Source organism: Oratosquilla oratoria, chromosome 29, assembly GCF_046742065.1.
Source record: "Oratosquilla oratoria isolate Oo_2021 chromosome 29, ASM4674206v1, whole genome shotgun sequence".
Classification (NCBI taxonomy): domain Eukaryota; kingdom Metazoa; phylum Arthropoda; class Malacostraca; order Stomatopoda; family Squillidae; genus Oratosquilla; species Oratosquilla oratoria.
This window is the reverse complement of record NC_134805.1, coordinates 53,693,333-53,712,542: the sequence shown is the minus strand read 5'-3', so window position 1 is coordinate 53,712,542 and position 19,210 is coordinate 53,693,333. Positions and strand designations below refer to the sequence as shown.

At 37.6% G+C, this 19,210-nt stretch overlaps 1 protein-coding gene across 5 annotated transcripts in view; it reads right to left on the bottom strand.

Moving 5' to 3' along the window:
* Positions 1–19,210, bottom strand: part of LOC143040771 (solute carrier family 35 member C2) — a 260,071-nt gene that overhangs the window by 115,231 nt on the left and 125,630 nt on the right. The window lies entirely within an intron of this gene.

The following is a 19,210-nucleotide window of genomic DNA, read 5'->3' as shown; positions in this document are numbered from 1 at the left end:
TGTGTTGCTACTGTTTTAATATGGGATTGTGACATGAGTATAGTTATGCTTGTATAATTCTAATACAGTAGCGTCTCGCGTACAGGCACTGTGGAACTACAGCACCTCCTATTTCCACTTGATATTATCAATAACATTCAATATAATGAGTCCTTTTTTCTTTCTTTATACTTGTACAAGTACAATATATAATCCTTAAGCTTAAAAAAATTCACTATGTCATAAAGCCCCAGTTTATAAAAAAAAGAAATACAATAATCTTTGTATGGAACTGTATGCTTCACAGTCTGGCTACTGCAGTGCTGACCCTGACATGCTGGTGGTATTTTTTTTATTTATTTATTTTTTTTTTTAATCCACGTGTATTGTGCGATACGATACGATGATGCCTATGTAGGCATCATGAGGAGCAAGTTGGTACGTGAGGATGCCTATGTCGGCATCTTGATTATATATACCATATATACTCGTCTATAGGTCGATCTCGTGTAAAGGTCGACCCCCCATTTTTGGCCAAAAAATCTGGAATTTTCCATATACCTCATGTACAGGTCGAGTGGCTTGTTTTTGTTTTGGTGCTGTGAGCATTCCACTGTCTTAATGCTTTGAAGTGGCATGGCTTGCCTGGTATAGCAATTGATTATTATGGTTTTTTCACTTCATTAATTCTGATGTATTTTGGTTTGTTTTTTTCAAGTTCACTGATTTTAATATTTAATAAGTTTCACTGAAGTTGCCATTTCAGCGGAGTGAAAAACTTGAACAGATTACCAAGTAATGTACGGTATACGGAATAAACTGGCTAGGCATGTTTCGTTAGAAACAATTTTAACCAACAGTGTCTCAGAGTAGTCTTGTAATCTCAACTGTGCGTGACTGACCTAACGCCACTGGGAGTGACCTATAGCAGGCTACTGTTGGTATTTTAAAATGGGTCTTGTTACAAAGTAGACACACCAGACCCATGTTCTCTGTCAGCACGGATTCAAAAAGAAACAAATTCACAGCAAAGTTCAAGCTCCAAGTGATTGAAGATGCAGAACTTACCAACAACTAGCAGCAAGGAAATTTGGCATATCCGAAAAGAATGTTTGACAGGAGGAAGCTCTCTGCAAAACTTAAGCAAATGCCGAAAAATAAGTGTGCTAACAGAGGAGAGTGTAACAAGTGGACACAGCTGGAAGTTGAAGTGGCAAAGTTTGTTGGTGAAAACTGACAGAATGGATATGCTGTTTCCCGAGGATCAATTAGAGTTTTTGCCTTAAAATTAGCAAAGAAACAAGGATGGATCTGAAGATGACTTGCTGTGGGATGATCAGGCTAATGATAATGTGGAGGAGGAAGATGATGTTGATGTTCCTATGGCTGATGAAGTTGATCCGTATGACGATACTCTACACAGAAGTGAGTGGGAGGAGCTGTTTGGTGGTGAAGATGCCGACAGCAAGGAAAACGATTTTGGTGGATTTTAGTTAAAATATTTAGGATTATACCTTGTGTCACTGTCAATTCAATTAGAATTTTTTTTTCTTTTGCTTAAATTTTAATTGACAAAGTTAATATTTTAGATTTATAAAAAAAAAATTATGCATCTCCATAAATACCCGGTAAACTTGAAATCGCACAGGTCCCTATAGCGGTACCGTATGTAGGGTACCATATTCATGGATATAATATTGTTTCACTTAGAGAATATGTACTTTTCTTTTGCATCACAGTTAATACAAAAAAATTATGACTGGTTACAAAATAGGACGAGGGAGTCATATGAGAGGTACAAAGAAAAGAAAAGAGAAATAAAGCACAAGGTAAAGGAGGCAAAGAGGAGAGCAGATGTGAAGTGGGGTAAGAATATGACAGAAAATTTTGAAAGTAATAAAAAGATGTTTTGGAAAGAAATTAAGCGATGAAAATGAGGCAAATCAAGTAGAGAAGAAAAAATAAAAGGTGCAGATGGAGAGATGATAATGGAAGAGAAGGCAGTAAGGGGAAGATGGGCAGAATATATTAAGGAGTTGCTAAATGTGAAGGAGGATAGGGAGGGAAAGATAGTTGCAGTGGGAAATGCTAAGAAAATGACCGTGATGAGTAAGGAAAATGGAGGAGAAATAAGAAAGGATGAAGTGAAGGCAGTTCTTAAGATGATGAAAGCAGGTAAGGCACCTGGTCTGGATGGATGCCATGCAGAATGTCTAAAAAAAGGAGGTACAGTGATGGTGGACTGGCTGGTGAGGTTATTTAATGTTTGCTGGAGAGAGGGTAGAGTGCCGGAGGACTGGAGGAGTGCCTGTATAGTTCCACTCTACAAAGGAAAAGGGGACAAGTGTAAATGTAGTAGTTTCAGAGGGATTAGCTTGTTAACCCCTTCCATACGGTGCCACCTACGTAGGCGGCATGAGGAGCAAGTGGATACGCGAGGCTGCCATATCGGCGTCTTGATTATACAACCACTCCTCGTTTAACGACGACAATTGGGACCAGCGCGCCGTCGTTAACCGAATTGGTCGTTAAGCGAAAGTGTATACATATACGTACATGTACTGTATGTACAATGTCCAGCAATACATGTATCTTTATTTTCATGTATTTTCCCTCTTTTATACAGTACATTAAAGCTTTATTTACTGTTTATTTACGGTGGTTAGGTTCCTAAAATTACCGTATATGACCAAATCCGCGTATGCTGACATTCCATATTGAATACCGGGGTATTTTTTTAGTTTCGACCATGGGCGCAATATAGCAATAGAAAATTAATTATTAATTTTGTAAATTAAAATGTATCAACGTAATATGCAATTTTGTGGGCAGAAATGAAAATAAAAAATATCTTGCTACAAGAAAATATGCTAATGAACGAAGTCGGTAGCATAGGCTCGGGACGCCATCTTGTCGTCTGCCAACGTCTCTCACGACGACGACAACGAGGACGAGCCGGATGACATTTAATTTGCAGGTAATGATTTATTAAACACAGGTTAGGTTAGTTTAGTTTAGGTTAGGCGAATTAATTTATCATCCTTTCATTTCTTCGACATCGGCATCTATCATAACAAACACGAAATCTGTTTTAGCATTTTTTTTTCATTTCCGCTCACAAAATTGCATATTACGTTGATACATTATAATTTACAAAATTAATAATTAATTTTCTATTGCTATATTGCGCCCATGGTCAAAACTAAAAATTTACCACTACCAGTATACACTGTACACCAGGTAGTTTTTGCAGCTTGCAGGATGGTAATGTAGACCTAAGCTTCAGAACACTTTACCTCACAGCTAATATCCACCATACAAGTTCATTTATAACATACAAATTTGCCTCAGCCAACTTAATTATCGTACACGACGTCGTAACTTCGGGAGATTTACGTTAAACGACGTCATAAAGCCCGTCGTTACTCCGAGTTGTCGTTAACCGAGTAGGTCGTTAAACGAGGAGTGGGTGTATTTATTGTAGTTGCCCCTGCATAATGACATACTCTCTAAACTGTCTTCATCACATTTTCTATGGTTATCAAAATTCACGGGTGAAAGAGAGAATGATCGATATAAGCAGTGACTATTTTTTATGATGCGAGTATTATGACGAAACATCATACGTCAGGCAGCTAATGCTCCCCGCGAGATTTTGGCCCGTAGTGAAGTAGTTGGGAAGGCTTATGGGAGGATCTTGATTGAGAGGATTAGGAGAGGAACAGGAGTAATTGGTGAGGAACAGTGTGGATTTAGGACGGGTAGAGGTTGTGTAGATCAGATCTTTGTGGTAAGACAAATATGTGAGAAAGCTATAGGAAAGGGGAAGGATGTTTTTTGGGCTTTTATGGATCTGGAAAAGGCTTATGATAGGGTAGACAGGAAGGCACTGTGGGAGGTTATGCAGATATATGGGATAGGAGGAAAGCTTCTAGGATCTGTCAAGAGTTTTTATGAGAGTAGTACAGCTTGTGTTAGGATTAGAAATGGAGAGAGTGAGTGGTTTGAGGTGAAGGTGGGACTTCGTCAAGGATGCGTTATGTCGCCCTGGCTGTTCAACTTATACATGGATGGGGTAGTGTGAGAGGTAAATGCAAGGGTAGTGGGTCATGGAGAAAAGTGGGAGGTGAGCCAGTTGTTGTTTGCTGACGACACTGCGCTTGTGGCAGGATCGGAGGAGGGATTGAGGAAGTTGGTGACAGAGTTTGGGAGAGTATGTGATAGAGGAAAGCTAAAGATAAATGTGGGTAAAAGGTGATGAGATGTACAAGGGGTGAAAGTGGCAGTAGACTGGAAGTGAGCATTAAGGGAGAGCGACTGGAGGAAGTAGATAGTTTTAGATACTTGGGTGCAAATGTGGCAGGAAAAGGTGGAGTGGATGTGGAGGTAGAATGTAGATTGAGAGAAGCGAGTAAATGCCTTGGTGAATTGAAGAGTGTAATGAGGAATAGACATTTGGGAATGGATGCTAAGAGGAGACTGTATTTACCTAGTTGTAATATACGGGAGGGGAGCTATGCTCGTGGTGACCCGTCTTTGCATCTCTCCACATCAAGTTTTATCTTAAAATCTTGTATAGTGTTAGCACATAATGTTTTGTTGTCTAATTTGTTCCATGTATTTATTGCTCTCTGTGGGAAACTGTTCCTTTTCAAGTTTTTTCTATAACTATCCTTTATCAATTTTTTTCCGTGTCCTCTTGTTTTACCGTTTTCCCACACTAATAGGTCGTTTCTGTCTAAAACTTCCATTCCTTTCATTATTCTGTAGATAGTTACCAAATCTCCTCTTTCTCTTCTTTGTTCCAGAGTTGGTAGGTTCAATTTGGATAGTCTTTGCTCATATGTTAGTTCGGCGAGTGTCGGTGCTAGTTTGGTTGTCGCTCTTTGTAATCTTTCTAGTTTCTTAATATTCTTTTTGGTACTGGGTGTCCAAAGTGATGCTGCGTACTCAAGTTTTGGTCTTATTAGTGTAGTTAGTATTTTCCTTATCATTTCTTCGTCCATATAAGTAAATGCCACTTTGATTGCTCTCAATAAGTTGTAGGTTTCTCCGAACATCTTATTTATATGCTTATCTGGTTTCATGTCCTTTCCAATCATCACTCCAAGATCTTTTTCATAGTTTTTTTTTCTTCCCCAATTCTGTAATCTTTTGATATTCTGTTTCTACTCTTTCCAAATTCCATTATACTGCATTTCTTAATATTGAATTTTACTTCCCACTTTTGAGTCCAATTCCATATTGTGTCCAGATCTTGTTGCAATGAGTTGCAGTCCTCTTCCGTTTTTACCTTCTTAAGTAATTTTGCATCATCTGCAAAAAAAATTATATAGCACTCCACGCCTTCATTCATGTCATTAATGTATACAGCGAACATGATCGGGGCCAGTACTGATCCTTGCGGGACACCGCTTTTTACTTCTTCCCAGTTGGAGAATTTTTCTCTAATTACAACTCTCATTTTCCTCCCAATCAGGAAGTCTTTCATCCATTCCAATAATTTTCCTCTGATGCCACCTTTTGACTCTATCTTATTTATTAGTTTCATTTGAGATACCTTATCGAATGCCTTTTGCAGGTCCAGAAAAGCACAGTCTGCCCATCCATCTCTTTCTTGTATTATGTCTACTAATCTTGAGTAAAAGCAGATCAGATTTGTTGTACAGGATCTCCCTTGTCTAAATCCAAATTGATTTGGGTTCAGTATAGATTTTTCTTCCAGGTATTTAACCCATCTGTTTTTGATCACTCTTTCACAAATTTTTGCTATTGTGCTTGTTAGTGAGACCGGTCTGTAGTTAGATGGATCTTCCTTATCACCTCCCTTATAAATTGATACAATGTTTGCTATTTTCCAGTCCAATGGTACTTTTCCTTCTTTAAGTGAGGATTTAATTATGTCATATATTTTGTCAGTTAATTCTTTCATGCATTCTTTCAGTATCCAGTTTGCTATTCCGTCTGGGCCATGTGATTTTCTGACATCCAGGGTTTTAATTTGATCACTGATTTCTTTTTGTGTTACGTTTATTTCTTTCATTGCTGGGGATAATTCTCTCTCTCTAACTTCACTGTTAGGCGAGTTGTCTATTGTGAATACTGATCTGAAGTGGTTGTTCATTATTTCAGCCATTTCCAGTTCTTCTGTAAATTCCTTTTTATCTTGGCGCAGTTTTTCTATTTCTTGTTTGTTTTTCAGTTTTCCATTTACATATTTGTAAAATAGTTTGGGTTCTTCTTTACATTTGTCTATTATCTTTTTTTCATAATTTCTCTTTTCATCTCTGCATATTTTTACATATTCGTTTCTTAGTTTGATGTATGTTTGCCATTTGCTTTGTTTCTTATATCTTTTCCATTTTTTCCAAGCTTTGTCTCTTTTTTCCTTTGCTTCACTACATCTTTTGTTGTACCAGTTCTTTATGTATGCCTTTTCCATGAAGGAGTATGAAGGAGTGATTGTGCCAACAGCACTGTATGGGGCAGAAACATAGAACATAAGAGAGGAAGAGAGGAGTTTGAATGTGTTAGAAATGAGGTGTCTGAGAAGTATGATGGGGGTTACTAGGCTAGATAGAGTGAGAAATGAGGAGGTGAGGAGAAGAACGGGGGTGGAAAGGGAGTTGGGAGATAGGGTTGATGAAAGAGTATTAGGATGGTTTGGACACATGGAAAGAATGAGTGAAGAAAGACTAGTAAAAGAGGTATGGAAGGCAGATGTGGAGGGAGTGAACATGAGGGGACGTCCTAGGATGAGGTGGATGGATGGGGTGAAGGGGGCTTTGGGGAAGAGGGGAATGTCTGTTGAGGAAGGACAGGAGAGGACGGAAGACTGGGGTGAATGGAGAATAGTTGTATATTTACCTAGTTGTATTTACCTAGTTGTATTTTGCGGGAAGGGGAGCTATGCTCGTGTTGTCCCACCTTTGTATCTTGCAGTGTCTAGTTTGTTTTTAATCTCATGAATGGTTTTTGCGCATACTATTTCATTGTCCAGTTTGTTCCAAGTGTCCAAAACTCTATGAGGAAAACTGTTTTTCTTCAGTTCTCTTCTATAGCTATGTTTTTTTATTTTCTTTCCATGTCCTCTTGTGTTTCTTTTGTCCCAGTTAAGTAAGTTCTCACTATCGAGTACCTCTGTGCCTTTCATGATTCTGTAGATGGTCAATAGGTCACCTCTCTCTCTTCTTTGCTCCAGTGTCGGTAACTCCAGTTTAGCCAATCTCTCTTCGTATGATAGGTTTGCAAGTGCAGGTGCCATTTTTGTAGCTGCTCTTTGGATTCTTTCTATTTTCTTTATATTCTTTTTGGTACTGGGGGACCACAATGTCGCTGCATACTCTAATCTAGGCCTTATCAATGTAACCAATATTTTTTTCATCATGTCTTCGTCCAAGTATGTAAACGCCACTTTTATTGATCTTAGCAAGTTGTAAGTCTCCCCGACAATTTTGTTAATCTGTATATCATAGGACTAGTCGTTCGTGATAATTACTCCCAAATCTTTTTCGGATCCTACTTTCTTTACTTCTTTGGTTCCAATTGTATATTTTCCTGATATTCTGTTTTTGCTTTTTCCAAACTCCATTATGCTACACTTCTTAGTATTAAAGTCCACTTCCCATTTCTGACTCCAGTTCCATACCCTATTTAGGTCTTCTTGCAGTGCTTCACAGTCCTCATCAGTTTCTATTTTCCTTAGCAGTTTGGTGTCATCGGCAAAGAAGCTCATGTAGCAGTTCACGTCCTCATCCATGTCATTCATATAGATAGCAAACATTATTGGTGCCAGTACAGATCCTTGCGGTACTCCACTGATCACCTCTTTCCAGTCTGAATATTTTTCTCTGAGCACTACTCTCATCTTTCTACCAGTCAGAAAGTCCTCTATCCATTTTAGTAGGTTTCCCTGTATTCCTCCTATGTGTTCCAGTTTTTTTAGTAGTTTTCTGTGTGGTACTTTGTCAAAGGCTTTTTGCAAGTCTAGGAATGCACAATCAGCCCATCCATTTCTTTCTTGCACTATGTCTATTAGTCTTGAGTAAAAGCATATTAAGTTTGTGGAGCATGATCTTCCTTGTCTGAATCCGAATTGTCTTGGGTTTAATATGTCATTGTCTTCCAGATGTTTTACCCATCTATTCTTGATTATTTTCTCACAAATTTTGGCAATGGTGCTTGTTAGTGATACTGGCCTATAGTTGGTGGGTTCTTCTTTGTTTCCTCCTTTGTGTATTGGTACAATGTTAGCGTTTTTTCCAGTCCTCGGGTATCTTTCCTTCTTTAAGTGAGCTGTTTATTAAGATGTGTATTTTGTCTGTTAGTTCTTCTTTGCACTCCTTTAGAATCCAATTTGCAATACCGTCCGGGCCATGTGATTTTCTGACATCCAGCCTTGATAAATGTTCTGATATTTCCTTTAGTGATGCTGTAAACTCATTCATGAGGGGAGATTTCTTGTTTTTGTCTATGTCACAATTCAGTATTTTCTCTCTGGTGAAAACAGATTTAAAGTGATTGTTCATGACTTCGGCCATCTCTAAATCTTCTGTGTATTCTATGTTTCCTTGGCATAGTTTCACCAATTCCTGTTTGTTTTTAAGTTTACCATTCACATACCGATAGAATAGTTTGGGTTGCTCTTTGCATTTGTCTATAATATCCTTCTCATGGTTCCTTTTCTCCTCTCTTCTCACATTAACATACTCATTTCTATAGTTAACATAAATTTGCCATTTGCTTTGTTTTTTGTCTTTTCTCCACTTTTTCCAAGCTTTGTCCCTTCTGTCTTTTGCCTCACTGCATCTTTTGTTGAACCAACATTTAATGTACTCTCTCTCTCGCTTTTGTCTTGGTACATGCCTGTTTACCCCTTCATTGTAGTTTTCCATCAATATATTCCATTTCTCTTCCACTGCTGTTTCTTCCCTGTAAAATATTTCCCAGTTTGCATTCCGGAAGAATGTCTTTAGTTTTGTAAAGTCTGTTTTGTTGTACCTCAGTCTTCCTTTCCTATGCTTTTCGTTCCTCTCTATGTCTATTTCTTCCTTTAGTATAGTTTCGATGAGTACATGGTCACTCTTTCCAATTGGTGTCTCATACTGGACTTTATGCACTATTTCAGGCTCTGTTGTAAATATTAGATCTAGTTTCGATGGCTCTTCATTATTTCTGTACCTTGTGTTTTCACGGACCCATTGGGTCATTGTGTACTCCATGGTCATATCTAGCAGTACATTGCCCCACGAGTCATCTCCTCCTTGCACTGTCATGCTGTCCCAACAAATTTCTTTGCAATTGAAGTCCCCCATAACTACCAGATTACCCTTACCCATTAGAATCTCATTGAGTGATTTTCTTGTGTCATCTAGCATTTTTGTATGTTCAATTTCTTTCCAAGCGCTTGTTTTTGGAGGCACATAAGTCACCACAAACTTTCTACTTTTCATATTCTTGCCTTCGACTTTTATCATGATCAATTCAGCATTACCTTTGCCCTCTGCAATTTTTGTCACCTTTAGGTCTTTCTTGGCCAAGAACATGATTCCCCCTCCCTGGATGATGAGTGATGCATGAGGTGGAATGGGTGGGGGGATGGGGGGTGAGGTAGTATATGTGAGCAAAATTTGACGCAGCCCAAAGAGATTTCTCCCCATCTTCTCTTTTTATGCATTGGGGGGATGGAGAGGGGGGGTCGCCAATTTAATGAAGCAGCCTTGCTGTGGATGTGCTGTGTCTGGTGACACTGCTTCTGACCCAGGGCAGTGGAAAAGGTGCAGGGATGACCCATCATCCAGGAGGTGCTAAGATAAGAGGGAGGGTGGAGGGGTGTGGAGTTATTCAGGGATGGAATGGGTGGGAATGATTTTATGCCTTTTCCTTTTTGGCTACCTCCCTTGTAAGGGGGAAAAGCCTTGGTATATGTATGTATGTACATTTAATGCACAAAAACTTTTGTATCCGTCAATACATTAAAAAAATATGTGCCTTACATTTTTTCTGCTACCCTATGGTAAAATATCTGTTAACAGTAACAAGTTGGCAATACTGAACAGTTTGTTTTCGTGATGGTGAGATCCATGCATTGTTTTGGTAATAGTAACAATGACATATACCATATAGAAAGCTAAATTTGAGAATATCACAGCATTTTATTATTTTTTAAACAACTATGGGTACTATAATAGTATACATAATATAATAAGCTTGCCTGTGCTAAGAATTTTAACAAACAGGTAAAACCAAAGTATGGGGTTACCGTATCTAGAAGGAATTTCACATGTTTTGGTACGTACTGTGTATTTTATGTCCCCATTGTTTACTGGTAGTAACTAGTAGGTAAATATTTTGATTTCTGAACCTAAAGAAAAGGTAAGAGTTCTTCCTAGCCTTTCTTGTCATGTCTGGATTTCAACCTAACAAGATTATTACTTGGGTATAGGTCGACCCTTTGCTTTTTCTTTTAGGAATATCCCCTGTGGGGCTACAAGGAGAAGGATGTCTAGTCCCAATCCCTGTCCCTTTCTTCTCGCCTCTTACGATCCAAGTGGAATTACTTGATGTTGTGATGCATGAGGTGGAATGGGCAGGGGGATGGAGGATGAGGTAGTGTGAGCAAATTTTGACGCAGCCCAAAGGGATTTCTCCCCATCTTCTCCTTTATGCATGGGGGGATGGAGAGGGGGGGTCACCGATTTAATGAAGCGGCCTTGCTGTGGATGTGCTGTGTCTTGCGACACTGCCTCTGACCCCAGGGCAGTGGACAATGTGCAGGGATGACCCGTCATCCAGGAGGTGCTAAGATGAGAGGGAGGGTGGAGGGGTGTGGAGTGTATTCAGGGATGGAATGGGTGGGAATGATTTTATGCCTTTTCCTTTTTGGCTACCTCCCTTGTAAGGGGGAAAAAAGCATTGGTATATAAATTTATATGCATGTATAGGTCGACCCCTAGGTTTTGGCCTAAAAAAAATTCCTTAAGATTTCAACCTATAGACGAGTATATACGGTATTGTAGTTGTACCTGCGTGACCCCCATACTCTGTAAACTGGCTTCATCATATTTTCTATGGTTATCAAAATTCATGGGTGAAAGAGAACGAGCAATACAGTGGTAACTTTATTTTTTATAAAGCGAGTATTATGACGCAACATCGCACGTCTGGCAGCTAATGCTGCCCACAAGATTTTGGCCCATATTGAAGGGAAAATCATGTACCATAATCTATAATGTGATAAAGTGTAGAATTAAATCATTATCCTGCTTCCAGCTAGTCTATTTGATTAAGTTTTTTTAGTTCTCTTATTTTACAGAAAACTTTAACCATGCCCTTGCATCCCCAAGAAATAAGTTTTGTGATTGTTAATGAGCTTCAACAGCTTAAGTTTTCACAGTTGTCTATGCATGAGAAAGTTACAATTAAGAAAAGAGGTCGTTCAACACCTGATATTCAAATATCTCAGGCATAAGCAACAAGAAATATATTCGTAGCTTTAATTCTGAATGGTACCAACAGAAAAGTTGGCTTTGCGGCTGTGAAGTAAAAAAAAGCACTGTTTTGTTTCCTGTGTTTGCTGTTTGGAGGTGATGTATAAACAAAATGAAAGAAAAAACTGAAAAGCATGAGAAGTCAAAGAAGCACATTGATAATGTGGTTTTGCTGTCACTTTTAGGAACTGTAAATATTAAGGAGAAACTTAGTCAGGCATACAGCATAATATAAAGGTTAAATAGAACTGTGCAATTTTGTCCAAAATAATAGACATATTCTTTTGAGGAAACTTTGAAACTAGGTTACATGGACACAATGAAAAAGATGATTCAGTAAATCCAGGGGTATTTAGAGGATTAGTAAATTTTGCATCTAAATTAGATCCAGATTTGAAGAATCACTTAGAAACTAGTACAATCTTCAAAGGTATTTCTAAGACCATTTAGAATGAGATACGCCAACCATGGAACTGCACGCCGACCACGGAACCGCGAACACCTTCATCGTCACTGGGCCCCAAAGAAGAGGATAAACAACGAAAAAGGAAACCTAGTTTGTATTGTAGGAGAGGGGAGAAATTGTGAGTGTCCGTAATGATATCTCCGCTGTGCTAGTTAATTGTATTAAGGAATAATTCGCAAAAATTAACGATAATAATGAAAAGTCCGACTCGAAAGGAAACTGCAAAGCAGAGCCATCTGGTAACGACATGACGAACCCCGATGTAAACAAACCTTTCATCACGCCGACCACCACGAGGGAGTATCACAAAGATGCCTTTTCTGGATTTAGAAAGTATGAAAACAGGAGTTTAAGTTGTATCTTAGAGATAGAGAGGGAAATGAGCAAGAATAGGATGCGGTGGGAGAATGAAATTATGGAATTAAGTAACGAAATTGTTGGATTAATGGACTGCCTAACGCAAGCAAACATTGATATCTCCGACCTGAGGAAAACTAACTTGGACCTGAGAAAAGACATTAAGGAATTGAAAAAGGAAATAAGAGAGCTGAAGAGTGATAATGAAAAGAAGAGAATTAATGATACTACCAATAGCAAAAACTTAAAAACAGAGGTAAATAACAAAATACAGGAAATAACTGAAAAAACTGAAGAGAACTTAGGTGAGGAAAGTATCCAAAAGATTAAGAAATGGAAGGAAAACATTGAAAATAAAGAAATTGCTTTCAAAGAAATAACCCAACAACAAATGCAGGATAATGCAAAAGACACAATTATCCAAGTAATTAATGGATATGAAAATTTTTATTGTGGTATATGGGCTAAAAGAAAAACATGGTTTGACCAGATTCATGAGAGAAAAAGAGGAAAAAGAAACGGCAATAGAAATCTTAAAAGAAGTCCATGAGGGAGCGCAAGATACAGGTAAAGACTTTGAAGAAACATATAGCAATGGTCGCTATTCTAAGGATAGAAATCGACCCCTAAAGATAAAACTAAGATCACAAATGGCAGTAGAAGACATATTTAAAAAAGTAGGTAACTCGGCAAGGAGTGAAAAATACAATAAGATATGGATAAAAAGGGAAATGAGTACTGTGGAATTGGGAAAAGAAAAGACACTAAGAGATGAAGCAAAGGGAAAAAAACGTGAAAAGAACGGAGACAGAAAGCAAGGAATTCCATTGGAGAGTAATCGACATGAGACTGAGGAAATGGTACATCAGAATGGGCGAACCAAAGACAGAAAAAAAAATTAAGAGAGAACAAAATTGAAAGTGGCTTATACCAACATCGACGGATTAATTTCAGGACTGAACGAACTTAAAGGAAGAAATATACATGGAGAGAAAGAAAAGCATAAGAAAGGAAGATTGATGTACAACAAAACTAAAGAAATTCTTCCAGAATGCAAACTGGGAAAAAATTTACATGGAAGAGAAATGGAATATCTTGATAGATAATTACAATGAAGGGGTAAATAAGCACATACCAAGACAGAAGCGAGAGTGTACATTAAATGCTGGTTCAACAAGAGATGCAGTGAGCCAAAAGACAGAAGGGACAGAGCTTGGAAAAGGTGGAGAAAAGATAAAAAAAAAAAACTGGAAAATGGTAAGTTTATATAAACTATAGAAATGAGTATGTTAAAGTGAGAAGAGAGGAAAAAAGGAACTATGAAAAGGATATTATAGATAAATGCAAAGAGCAACCCAAACAATTCTATCGATACATGAATGGTAAACTTAAAAACAAGCGAGAAATGGGGAAACTATGCCAAGGAAATATAAAATACACAGAAGATTTAGAAATGGCCGAAATCATGAAAAATCACTTAAATTCTGTCTTCACTAGAGAGAAAACACAATATTGGGACGAAGGTAATGAAAGGCGATCTCCCCCCCATGAGCGACATAACAATAGCACAAAAAGAAATATTAGAACACATATCAAACCTTGACGTCAAGAAATCACATGGCCCAGATGGAATTGCAAATTGGATTCTAAAAGAATGCTCACCTCATCCTAGGACGTCCCCTCATGTTCACTCCCTCCACATCTGCCTTCCATACCTCTTTTACTAGTCTTTCTTCACTCATTCTTTCCATGTGTCCAAACCATCCTAATATTCTTTCATCAACCCTATCTCCCAAATCCTTTTTCACCCCTGTTCTCCTCCTCACCTCCTCATTTCTCACTCTATCCAGCCTAGTAACCCCCACCATACTTCTCAGACACCTCATCTCAAACACATTCAAACTCCTTCTCTCTTCTTCTCTTATGTTCCACGTTTCTGCCCCATACAGTGCTGTTGGCACAATCACTCCTTCATACAGTCTCCTCTTCGCATCCATTCCCAAATGTCTATTCCTCATTACACTCTTTAATCCACCAAGGCATTTACTCGCTTCTCTCAATCTAAATTCTACCTCCACCTTCACTCCACCTTTTCCTGCTACACTTGCACCCAAGTATCTAAAACTATCCACTTCCTCCAGTCGCTCTCCCTTAATGTTCACTTACAGTCTACTGCCACTTTCACCCCTTGTACATCTTATCACCTTACTTTTACCCACATTTATCTTTAGCTTTCTTCTATCACATACTCTCCCAAACTCTGCCACCAGCTTCCTCAATCCCTCCTCTGACCCTGCCACAAGCGCAGTGTCGTCCGCAAACAACAGCTGGCTCACCTCCCACTTTTCTCCATTTTCTTTAACCATCTCCAATCCCTGACCCACTACCCTAGCATTCACCTCTCGCACCATCTTTTTATTACTTTCAAAATTTTCTGTCATACTCCTACCCCATTTCACATCTGCTCTCCTCTTTGCCTCCTTTACCTTTTGCTTTACTTCTCTTTTCTTTTCTTTGTACGTCTCATATGACTCCCCCGTCCTCTTGTTAATGAGTGATGGACTTTTGAAGTCAAAAGATTGTGCGATAAGTCCTAGCATCTTATTTCCTTTCTCAGAGGCTGAAATAAACTGCTTGGATGATTTAAGATTGTTACTGGTAATCACGCCGAGATCTTTTTCACTATCCACTTTTGTTAACGAATTTCCAAATTACTTGTAATCGTACTTAGTTATTTTCACCTATATGCATTACCTTGCATTTACTTGTGTTAAATTTCATTAGCCACTTTTCAGACCATTGCTGTAATTAATCTAAATCTTCTTGAATATCTAATTGGTTTAAGTGATCATTTGCCATTCTGCACAGTTTTGTATCATCAGCAAACTTGGAAACAGTAGATTTTAGTCAATGTGCTATATAATTTCAATATATATATATATATATATATATATATATATATATATATATGTGTATTTACCTAGTTGTATTTACCTAGTTGTATTTTACGGGAAGGGGAGCTATGCTCGTGGTGTCCCGTCTTCATATCTCATTTTATCTAAACTATTTTTAAATTCATGTATTGTTTTTGCACACACCACTTTCTCATCTAACTTGTTCCAACTGTCTATTACTCTGTGAGGAAAGCTGTTCTTTTTCAGATCTCTTCTATAGCTGTCTTTTTTTATTTTCTTTCCATGTCCTCTTGTATTTCTATCATCCCATTTTATCAGATTCTATCAGTAATTTCTATGCCTTTCATGATTCTGTAAATAGCTATCAAATCTCCTCTCTCTCTTCTTTGCTCTAGTGTCTGTAGTTCAAGTTTTTCTAGTCTCTCTTCATATGATAGTTTTGAGAGTGTTGGTGCCAATTTTGTAATTGCTCTTTGTATTCTTTCGTTTTTTTTATACATTTTTTTGTACTTGGTGACCATATTGTTGCTGCATATTCCAATCTTGGTCTTATCAGGGTGATTAGAATTTTCTTCACCATTTCTTCATCCAGGTATGTAAATGCAACTTTGATTGTTCTTATTAAATTATAAGTTTCTCCAAAAATCTTATTTATATGTTTCTCAGGTGACATATTATTCATAACAATGACTCCCAGGTCCTTCTCATTTTCTACTTTTTTTATTCCTTCTTCTCCCAATTTATATGATCCTGTTATTCTGTTTTTGCTTTTTCCAAATTCCATTATACTACACTTTTTTGTATTGAACTCCATCTCTCACTTCCTACTCCATTCCTGTACTTTATTTAGATCACTCTGTAGTGATTCAGAATCTTCTTCCATGTTCACTCTTTTCAGTAGTTTTGCATCATCTGCAAAGAAGCTCATATAGCTTTCAATTCCTTCATCCATATCGTTAATATATATAGCAAACATTATTGGGGCCAGAACTGTTCCTTGTGGAACACCGCTTATTACTTCATTCCATTTTGAGTGTTTGTCTCTTATCACTACTCTCATTTTCCTTTCTTGCAAAAAATCTTCCATCCAATTAAGCAGTTTGCCCTGTATTCCTCCTTCAGTTTCTAATTTCTTAAGCAACTTCTTATGTGGTACTTTGTCAAAAGCTTTTTTTTAGGTCTAGAAATGCACAATCAGCCCATCCATCTCTTTCTTGTATTATATCTATTAGCCTTGAATAGAAACATATTAACTTGGTGACGCATGATCGTCCTTCTCTGAATCCAAATTGCCTTGGATTTAACACATTGTTTTTTTTTCTAAATATTTTACCCATCCACTTTTGACAATTCTTTCACAAATGTTTGCTATTGTACTTGTTAGGGAGACTGGTCTATAGTTGTTAGGGTCTTCTTTATTTCCTCCTTTATATATGGGTACTATATTTGCTTTTTTCCAATCTTCTGGAACTTTTCCTTCTTTCAAGGAACTATTTATTATGCTATGTATTTTGTCTGCCAGTTCATTCCTGCATTCTTTCAGAATCCAGTTTGCTATTTCATCTGGTCCATGCGATTTTCTGACATCAAGATTACTCAAGTGTTTCAATATTTCGTTCTTTGTTACTTCTATTTCTTTCATGGGAGGGACTTTCTCTTTCCATTCGATCTCTTCAGGTTGTATGTTCTCCCTTGTAAACACTGATTTAAAATGTTTGTTCATAATTTCTGCCATTTCAATTTCCTCTGTGTATTCAACTCCTCCTTGTCTTAATTTCTCCAAGTCTTGTTTGTTTTTCAATTTGTTGTTAACAAATCTGTAAAATAGTTTTGGTTGATCTTTACACTTTTCTATGACATCTTTTTCATATTTTCTCTTTTCCTCTCTGCATGCTTGTACATATTCATTTCTATAACAGGTATATATTTTCCATTTTTCAGGTCTTCTGTCTTTTTTCCATCTGGTCCAAGCTTTGTCTCTTTTGTCTTTTAACTTCCTACAACTTCTATTGTACCTGCATTTTACATATTCTTTTTCTTGTTTTTGTCTTGGGACATACTTTTCCACTCCTTTTTTGTAAATTTTTGTCAAAATATTCCATTTCTCTTCCACTGTTGTTTCTTCTTTGTATATTTCTTCCCAGTTTTCTTTTTGAAAGAATTCTCTTATTTTATCAAAATTTGTTTTTTCATACATCATTCTTCCTTTTCTATATTGTTCATTTCTTTTCATGTATATTTCTTCATTTAGTTCCAGTTCAATCAATATGTGGTCACTTTTACTTATTTTACTTATTCAATCTTGTCCACTATTCTAGGTTCAGATGTAATTATTAGGTCTAGTCTCGATGGTTCTTCCTCATTTCTATACCTAGTTTTCTCCTGTATCCACTGTGTCATTGTATTGTCAGTAATCATCTCAAGTAGAGCGTTTCCCCATGAGCCGTCTCCACCCTTTACTGTCATCTCTTCCCAGCAGATTTCTTTGCAATTATAGTCGCCCATCATAACTATTCTTCCTCCATCTTCCATTATCTTATTTAATGTTATCTTTGTGTCCTCTAACATACTTTTATGTTCACTCTCTTCCCACGAGGCTGTTTTCGGAGGCACATAATTTATCACAAACTTTCTGCTCTTCTTATCTCTGTCTTCCACTTGGATCATAACACTGATAAACAAGCTATAGATATCTGGTATGGTGTTCACTTTTTCCAATGTAGTTTTTTATGCTGATTTCAAATCTGAAAACCGTTTTGCTCTATCACGTCAGGTTTCTAAAATATTGACAAAAATGAATTTTCTAGAAACACCATTCATCACATTTTTTAACCCCCACGTTTTTAGTAATTTTTCATACGCCATACAATATTATCGTCGTCTGTAAAAATAGTTGTATTTAATGTAACATGTCAAAACATTTAAGATACAGCATTACTAATCTTTCATTTTTTTTCTTTTTCAATTTTCAGGTTAAGGCGAAATTATGGCGTCCAGAGGTTGTATAAATTCACCGGATCTGTTTTACTATGTGTGCGGCTATCTAACAGACAAATTCCATCGGAAGACTTTTACACCATTTCTAAAGAAAGCATATGAACTATACTATGATTCAAAGGTGGATACTGGTAAATCCTGGGCACCACAGTTCATCTGTTTGGCATGTGCATGCAACTTGCGTGGTTGGATTAGAAAGGCGAAGAAGAACAACCATATGGCATTCGGAGTTCCCATGATATGGCGTGACTCAAGAAACCATACAACAGACTGTTATTTTTGTTTGGCAAATGCCACAGGCTTTTCTTACAAAACTCGTGCATCTGTAAAGTATCCAGACGTTCTCTCAGTTTCTAAACCAATTCCACATGATCCCGTAAGTTGTCCAATACCTATAGCACCTGCAGAATATACAGTTGATAAAGAAACGCAAGCAGAAAGTTCTCCTTCATCTTCCAGCAACGTATCCGACCCTGACTACCAATCCGGAGAAGGTATTCATTTAGTTAACAATGCTGATCTGTCTGACCTCGTACGGGACCTGGCCCTAACAAAAGGTCAAGCGAAATTGCTCGGTTCACGCCTTAAAGAATTTAATTTGCTTGCACCAGGTACAACTACTTCACATTTTCGCCACAGACAGAAGGAACTTGAGAAATTCTTTGCAATGAGTGACACCATTTGCTACTGTTCCGATGTCGAAGGCCTCATGTCAAGTCTCGGGGTGGAACACAACATTGAAGAATGGCAATTGTTCATCGACTCATCTAAAACAAGTTTGGAAGCAGTATTATTACACAATGGAAACAAATATGCATCAGTCCCTGTTGGATATTCTGTCCACCTCAAAGAAACATATGAAACTATGTCGCTACTTCTTGAAAAAATTCGCTATCAAGAGTATAAATGGTGTATTTGCGGTGATTAAGTCATCACCATTCTCATGGGAATGCAGACAGGGTACACCAAGTACTGCTGTTTTATCTGCGAGTAGGACAGTAGAGAGA